The sequence below is a fragment of the Cebidichthys violaceus genome, unplaced genomic scaffold, assembly GCF_023349555.1.
Source record: "Cebidichthys violaceus isolate CVI_PGR_0920_01 unplaced genomic scaffold, fCebVio1.0.p SCAF_8, whole genome shotgun sequence".
NCBI lineage: Eukaryota > Metazoa > Chordata > Actinopteri > Perciformes > Stichaeidae > Cebidichthys > Cebidichthys violaceus.
The window spans coordinates 133,341-142,629 of NW_027176964.1; positions in this window are offsets into that span (position 1 = coordinate 133,341).

Consider the following 9,289-nt stretch of genomic DNA (forward strand, 5'->3'; position numbering starts at 1 on the left):
CCAATGAATGGGATTTCCATGGAGTCCAAGGTTTCTTGTATTAGAGGAGGAGGAGAATAAATGAAAGAAATGCATACATGTCAGAGCCTTTAGTTCACGCAACAAAAGAGAGAAGGTGTTTTCACACATACAGCCTGATAATAGAAACACACACTGCTGCTGCAAAGAAACATTATACCACACTGATGTCGCTTCATAATAATATGGCATTACTGCCTTTAGTGAAGAACGCTAGGATATTATTTAATTTTTGCACTTCATAATTAAATAAGAAAAATATCTTAAATAATAAGAGATATACTGATCATGTTTTGGCTCATATATGGGATTGGGGGGAATACAGTTTTTACTTCTATCTTATAAAATAAATACAGCTTTTTTTTTTATTTATTAATTCATCCATGTACTATAGGATGGTTACACACATTCAAACCTGTACAACCACAGCCATCTACACTGTACTGCTGATCAGGGTTAGTATAATTAATAATTTGTATTATATCATTTAATTTAAAAAGCAAAATAAATAAATAATTACATTTACCCTTTAGCATATAAAACATGTTTTGGTAAATTGTCAATCATAATAGCAGCAGAAAATAAAAAGATTCACGTTCGATGTGTTTTCGATCTACATCTCCTATAAAAACTAAACTACTAATTGAATACTTAGCATATATTGGATATCCATAAAACAATCTCTCCAGTGCATGACTTGTTTTTTTGTTTTACATTTGATTTCGTGGAATATTGGCAGAAGATTGGCAGAGTTTTGCAATCCGGGCAACAGGATGTCTGACAAAGGGGGAAGTTGAGATGCTGCTTGGCAGGAGATTCTCCATTTCTGCTGGTATTATAGACAAATTAGATACGCTGCAGGCCTACTCCCCCCCCCCCCCCCCCCCCCCCCTTGGAAATGACCCGCACAGTGTAATTTAGGAAACATGCAGCGGACGGCACAAACACTCCACCTTCTCCCGTAATCCCTCCTGCTGAAGGTTTTCAGCAGAGGCTGAGCAAAGCGTCTGCACGCTCAGCCCCGATGTTTCTACGGAGAGCCGCTGTGGTGTTCATCGTTTCACGGAGGGGTTTTCTTCGATCCATCAAAGACATTTTTTGCAGCCCAGTTGTAATAAGGCCGGCTCGGTAAACTTTCTTATTTCATCTCAAGTGAATTTCAAGTTTACGAGTCTTTTTTCGAGAGATATATTAGCTCTTATATTAACTACCGTTCACCTGCCTGTTGGAATTCTTCAAGGCGTAGTTTTAAAAGTACTGTAGAAGGAGCAGATAGCACACCGAGCAGAAGTCATTATTGTGTGGGTCTTTGTTTTCGCAGGAGAGAAAAAACCCAGCAGAGTGGGTGCTCAGGCTAATAACAATTTCAATCCCTATAAAGCCCAAACATCTGATGTGATTTAGGAAGCTGATAGAGGCTTTGGCAAGGACGCTCCTACAAAGTGTTGGGACTCTTTTTGTCGGCGGCATTCTGCTCCAAAATCCCCACAGACGTACGCAATCACCTTTCCCTCGCTTTATTTATTTATGTCTTATTAATGTTTGCAGATGGCACAAACGGCAAATTACTCTGCAGGCAGTGATTTACCGCATGTAAATGTGGCAAGAGAGCGACTTTCGCTGCTCTGCCAACGCCGTCATCAATCAAACCTTTTATTACCGGGATGTGATAATGGGGCAAATGTGGGAATAGTTTTGTTTTTTTGGCATTTTTCCGCCACAGTTGGCTACTCGGTCCGGTGTTTCTGAGCAAATAAACGTGATCCATCCAGTTTACGTATGACTTCAATTGCAACATTCAGACCGAGTAGACCTTGAGCATAACACGCGTGTTTTTTTTTTCTTAATTGTTGCTTTACAAGTACTCCAAACACTAGACTGCACATAAATCCTTTACATATGGTGAACAACGCAGGCCAGTGATTTACAGCGGCGCAGAGTCTTCTTTGCTAACGACGTTTCTTAGATCATTCCTCAAACTCAAAGGCTATTCATTAAGGTCATTAAAATCCCTTTTAAAAATGTTCAGGGCGCTTTGGGAGCCCATCCGCCGCAAAGGTGTTAACCCACATCTAAATGCAATTTACAATAAATAACAACAAATTAGGAGATAATAGAGGTTTTCAGAAGGTGCATTTTACCACTAAAACAAGGTGCTGTGGATGACCTTCAGCTCTTTATGTAAGAATCACGCCTGCCGCTAACGCGACCTCCAGCAGCCAATCAGAATGCTCCTCCTTTGTCTTGTGACGGTCTATGAATCCATTGTAAACAGCCCTTACAAGAGCCACAGGTATTCTGCAACAAGGCACACTTGTCTTAGTGGGAGGTTACACACACATTACCGGCCTTAATCCTCTTATTTCCTTTCTCCTTTTTAAAAAAAAAAAAAACGTGTCTTTGCTCTCGACCTCATCAGAGGAGGTAGTATTTCTATTCAACGTGCCGTCTGGCAGCTGCTGCAAGCTCTCACTTCATTTTGCGGGAGCTCCATGAACCTCAAGGTCCAGAGAAACACATATAACACATGCTGCCGGAAAAAAAATATATACAGTATCTTCTTTCCGTGTGCCGCTCGTCCGCACTATAGGGCTGAATCACTAAAAAGATCAGGCTGACAGAGAATGCTTTGAAGGTTTTAGTCATACCCAAATGTGCTGTTTTTCCTCTCATGCGCCTCGTCAAGGTTTCTCCCTCGTGCGTCTGGATCGTAGATGCTGGGAGAGGATCCGCTACAAAGAGAATTGCAGATCAACTTCAGCTTGACAGTAGATGAATGCAGCCAAGCACAAAGAGCCTAAACAGCGTTGCCTGCACCTCAACATAAGTTGGAAGCACATTTCATTTAGCGCCGCAATGTGCCGAGGACAAATTATGCTCGTGTACAACAACATTTGCAAATTCCCCTTTTTGTTTTCTTCACATTATCGCTACAATAATAATACTCGGCTGCTTTATAACTGGGACACATCTTTGTTACTCGCAATGATCCGGGAACAGTTAGGAGAACATTATTATGCATTCACGGAAATGAATGTCTTCTACAGACGGTGAATCACATGGCTGTGGTTTGCAGAACAAAGCAGGCTTTGCACAATTAAGCGACACTGTGGGTGCTGCTGTGATTGTCCTTGCCAGGCGTGATGGTTCCAGTATCTCATAAACAGACAACCCTCCTGCGCTTTTTTTTTTTTTTTCGTGCGTTGGACATCCCACAAACCCTGCAGTCAGCAGTAGCTCCGAGGGCAACAAAAAAAAAGAAAAAAGAAAAAGCCAGCTCATTAATGGACCGGGATCGAGGGAGGCTTTGCAGGACTCGAGTAAGTGAAAAAAGGGGGTCGACCACAAACAAGCAAACAACAGCACAGTACGCCATTCAGCGTGAGGCTGGAGACAGGCTCAAAATGTCTGTGTGATTCTGTTTTCTTCCCCAAACACAGCTGTGTCAGTTTCTGCGACTAAAATGACATTCAGAAGCAGAAAAAAAAAAAAAAAAAAAAATCTATTTTTGCCACTTCATGTTTGTTTACTCGGAAAGGAACGGGGACTGGCCTGCTTTCTCTCTCTTCAACACACCCTGAAAAATATCTACGATTGAAGCTTTCATGTTATTAAATAGCCTTTTATCCTTATAAATAGAATTAAAATAGAATTCAAATGAGAACATAATTGGGTTTGCAGCAGATATTAAGATATTTTCTTGACTAACTCGAGGCTAATCTGCAGTAAATGAAAAGTAGATGCTGTAATAAACTGCCGCTGTTCCACGACCGCGTGTGTGGGCGTGGCTAGACCATCGGCCCGCTGCCGTGGTAACACTCCGAGTTCCTCCGGTCAGGTGCTTTAACACTGAGCAGATGTTCCTGCTAGTTCAAACCACACGTGTGTAACGTCTTTGTGAATGAAACAGACATTATGAATAATGAGCGTGATATTTGTAATTCTCCCACGCAGAGTTAGTGGAATTAATACTTAGTAATTAGACTTTAAAAGGGAACATAATGGGACTCGGTGATGCTGACGCCACGAGGCAGTGAGTGAATACACAGGTCATGTTTTTATTTGCTCGTTAGAGTTTAACACTCACAGTTCTGTTCAAATGAGGAAGAACAGAATGTGGAGCGACTGTGAGCGAAAATGAACAACAAAGATATGTCACTCATTCTTTAACGTTAACGTTTAAACGCGCAGTGGTGGAAGTACATGTACTCTAGTCGTGTACTGAACTACAATTTGGAGGTACTGGTACTTCACTTGAGTATTTATATTTAATGCACTTTATACTTCTACTCCCCTACATTTCAGAGGGAGGTATTGTATTTTTACTGCACTACATTTATTTGTAGGTACTATTGTTGTTACTTTGCAGATTCAGATTACTAATGCAAAATATAATCAACGAATAAATGATGATATATTATTATAGAATACGTTATGCAGCAGTATGTGAAGTTAAAATTAGCCCCACCTGCTATATTAAAGTGATGCTTACACTTAACAATAATTGCAATACAATTATTGTTAATATATATATGATTATATATGATTCAGACAGGGGTCATTCTGCACAACGACTCCTTTTTCTACTTTAAGCAGGTTTTGACGTAAATACTTCTGCACTTTTACTTCAGTAGCATAACAGATAAGTAGAGTAACAGAGTATTTCTACACTGTTGAGTTGTTATTTCTGCCTAAATAAAAGATCGCAGTACGTCTGCCGCCATTGAAGCAGTCACATTTAAACTCGCTGCCACACACACACACACACACACACACACACACACACAACTGCCAATACAACTTACAAATTACAGTGTGTGGGATAGGATGTCACTTTTCACTCCCTGTATTTGCCTCGGAGATTTAGTTTTGTTATTTTTAACCACTCGGTGTGTAACGGAAAGATGTAAGCCGTTAATAGTAGATTTTAAGGGAAACTCTAGAAAGAGGATTTAAATAAGCAAGAAGATATGAAGAGTGAAACAACCATCCCATGTCTCGCAAAACTACTAAACGCTACAGGAAGAACAAACTCGTCCATCTAACGTCCATCTCTGATAACAGAACGCTTTGTATAAAACCCATCAGCTCTCCTCACAGAGCGGCTTCAGTAGCCTGGTCCGCTGCGAGCTGGATGTACTTAATGAAATAGCCGCCGTGCGAGAGAAATCTAGGCCAGAGCAGTATTTCTGTTTGCCACAATTTACCCCCGCCGTGCACTCTGGGGGCTTTCTTGGAAAAACAGGAACCAATATCAGCAAAAATCCACCTTATATTGAAACAGTGGTGGAAAAATAAGCATTGATCTGGTCTTCTATGAGATTCAATCTGTAGACATCAATAAAATCCATTCCCTCTCTGTCACGCTTTAATCACTCACATAAACAGTTTTTAATCAAATCTTCAAAACTCTAATGAATTTCCCCCCCGTCAGACGCTCCACGCCTCCTCTCGCCTGTTGTCTGTTTCCTGATTTCCTTTACATGTCAACATGTCCTCCTCCTCCTCCTCCTCCTCCTCCTCCTCGGTTTACCTCCTTGATTCTTCTCCTGTTGCGTTTCACTCTTCCACTGGCCTCTCTTGACTACGCTGCAAATCAGTGAACTTGCTTGAAACCATTTTTAAAAAAAAGAAAGAAAAAATGTGATTATGTGGATTTGAATTGTCTCTTTTTTTTTTCCCTCTTCTCCTCTGCAAATAAGTGAGAAACCGAAGAAGAAGAAGAAGAAGAAGAAGAAGAAGAAGAAGAAGAAGAAGAAGATACCTAGTGCACCGAAGATAGTACCAGGAAAATGAAGGGCCTATTTCACAGACATGGATTAAGCTAATCCTGGTCTAATACACTAAAAAAGAGAACTTTGACTGTCTGTCTGTGAAACCAATCCTTAAATCTCATTGAATTTAAAATGTCTGATATTTCTGTCTTGTACTCGGCCGCCTTACACAATATGGGAGCGCTGTTCAGCACAGGGGCTTTATTAACAGCATCGAGACGGGCCGTACGAGTCTCCGTGTGGAGCTACAGGAACACCTTTCAAGACGTCAGACTCACGACAAACAACAAACTCCAACGGCTTCTTTCATTTATGGCGCATACGGTTTGAACTTTCAACAGAATTCAATCAAAGAGCTCTTTCTCCCTCTTCTCCCTTTAATTTGCTTAATATATTAATCTATTCCCTTTTATCTATTTTAGACTGTTTCAGACCTTTGCTGTATCACTGCGGTGGCGGCCTGTACAGTTACAAGTGTGGCCACGGTGTGATTTCTGGCAGAAGACAGAGAATTAACCTCTAAATCATGACGATGTCGGCTGTTCTTTAGCTTTGTAACACTTCCAGACACGGAGAGTTACAGCCGGAGCAGCAAACAGTCGTCAGGCTGTCGTCTCCCTGCTTCCCTCTTTGCTTTTTACACTGAAAATATTTCCACAGGCAACCCCGCAACGGATGTAACAATTGGCTTAATTATTAATGGTTACATGATCTCAAATGCATTTTTGCTCCCGAAACACAGCTGACTCTGTGTGTGTGTGTGTGTGTGTGTGTGTGTGTGTACGTTGCTAATGTTGAGTCGGGGCAGTGTGTAAAATATTTAGGCGTACAAGCCCTTTACAATCTCAAGAGCTCTGCACAGGATGCTGCAGTCGATATCACAGCGCAGGAATTATCAATGATGACCGCCGTGCTGCATGCGAAAAGACGCTTGCATTGCAGCCATTAGCCCGAGCCGAGCCGGTGACTCTGAGCTCATCTGTACTCGACTCAAGTGTGGGATGGTTTGATGAGAGAACATTGCCCCCTGCTGATTCCCTTTTGTACTCTATCAGAGGCCTCCGCCAGCCAGTGACTGACAGGAGACATGTGGGATGGGGGGGGGGGGGGGTCACTGAAATGCTACAGAGCGATCACTCTTTACTCTCTGACAACTTGCTTCTTTTTTTTTTGTGGTTCACTCTCACAACTCTTGTGTCGTTTGTCATGCGAGTTTCATCTGCAGCAGCAGATGCACGGTGGTGAGGATGTGCTGTTGACATGTGACCAAAGGAATCAAACAGAATATGAAGTTTGAGAGGAAATATTCACTCATATCCTAAATAAATATTCATGACATAATAAAAAAACAAAAAAACATACTAATTGATTTAGTGCATCCTTATTCTCACTGCAGCATCTGACCTGTTTCTCTGTAGCGTTAAAGGAGCAGTGTGTGCTATCTGGAGACATCGAGCAGTGAGGTTCACGCGTGGAGGAGAGTCGGCGTTCCGTTTGTCCGTTCTTGGGATTCTGTAGAAACATGGCGGCCGGCTCCGTGAAGACAACCGGATGGATACATGGATATGTGGATACAACTCACTCTACGGTCAAGAAAACACGCTTATTATTATCAAATTGATTTGAATGCTACACAACGATTCTTTAAATATTCATGACTAAATATGCAACAATCATAAGTTTCGGTGGAAATCCAGCAACTTGTAAAGAGAAGTGGATACGGCGTCGATGAACCTTAATTATCTCTTCGGGATCAATCATACCCTGAAATTACCCAGAACTCCCGGGACTCTTTCGCATCACTAATTTCCCAGCAGCCTCGTTCTCAGGCTCATTCACATGAACGAAGGAAGGGAAATAACTCCGGATTCGGCTATAAGTGCATTTTACAACTTTTAGGACTCAATGATTCAAATAAGGCTCTTCAAGGGTTTGTACTAGGAAGTTGATTTACCTAAAAAAAAAAAAAAAGATCTGCTGAGTTACAGACGTTTGATTGATAGACTAGCAGTTCATTCTCAGGAAAAGGAAACTCGGAGAATGTTGGAATAATTCCTCCAGGACAACACGCTCATTTTAATGTGTTTTCAATGCCTGGAAAATTGGTCAGCTGTTTTTGAAGGTTGTCAAGAACGCGAAAAAACAAAAATGCCAAATGTGACCTTGTTGAATCTTGTCTTACATGATAGTTACCTGAATATCTTCATGCTTTTCAGCGTCATTTAACAAACGCCATTCCCCAAAAAGCCCGAGACGTTTGTCACGGCTCGGCAGCAGACAGTTCATGGGCCGTAGCTCGCTGAATAAACTAGAAGGTTGAAAAATGGCCGTAGAAGAGGATGACTTTTATGGATACAGATGAAACCGATGAAGCAAGAATACCTGCAGTGCCGCGCTTGTAGTTTGTTTTTCATGGGAGCTGTAGTTTCTTCTGTGAGCACAAAGTAAATGTTTAATTGTCGGTTCAATTTATTATAGCAGCTGCTTCAGCTGATGGCATTTTGTCGTAGAATATGGAAAATAGACCTTGCATTGAGTAACAGAAGCTAGAGGAACGCAGGTGACGTCATGACTTCAGCTCTTTGTATTAGACTTGTTTTAAATCGCTGAACAAATCAGAGACGATTCAGACTATTCAGAGGTCTGGAAGCAGGAACCAGGCGACACCAGCTCAGACAGACAGTCTAACTTTGGGATGAATCTGTGTGTTCGTGTGCGACTCCATTCCTCAGAGCGAGACAGTGATTAAGAAAATGTGTTTTACGAGTCTTTAATAACAATAAGCGATGAAAGCTAAGCCAATAAAAAAAAAAGAGATGAAGTTCATAAGTTCAAGTATGTGTCACCGAGTTAAAAAACCCCATACCGTGGAATTTCATCCGCCAGTTATTTCATGATGAAATGTTCTTGTACTAGTTGAGTCATCCAACATAATGGTTGAAATATTTTAAATAAACGGTTAAAAAAAAAAAAAAACGCCCGGTGAGAGAAATTGGTATTCTAACCGCGTCCCCGCCTCCAACTGATGATAATCTGTATTCACACAGCCTGCCGTGTCAGATGAAAGCCTTCAATTAGCAGTCAATTCTATTCAGTATTTCCTGTCATGCCACCGCTATTTACATTCTCCGAAAGCACCCGAGACGGCTCCCCCCCCCCCCCCCCCGACAGTTACAGAAACCACTCCTGGGGAGGATGTGAGGAAGCCCCCGCTGTGAACAAAGTGTGAAAACAAGTGTTTTGTAGGAATCAGTGGTCGGCTTCTAATGCCCGACGCTCCCTACCTCGTGGCTGGAGATGTGAGGAGCTCAGAAGGTGAAGAGTCGTCCTTTCAGTCTTAACCCGGGATGAAAAAAAACAGAGACTCCAGCGGAGAGATGAAACACATCTGATGCTTTGATTCGTGGTCTCCTGCTGGCGGGGGTCTTCACGGGCCCTCAGCGTGATGCTTGTCCACCTCACCAGGTGTTCTCAGTGAAGACCAGCCTCTCGTTGGA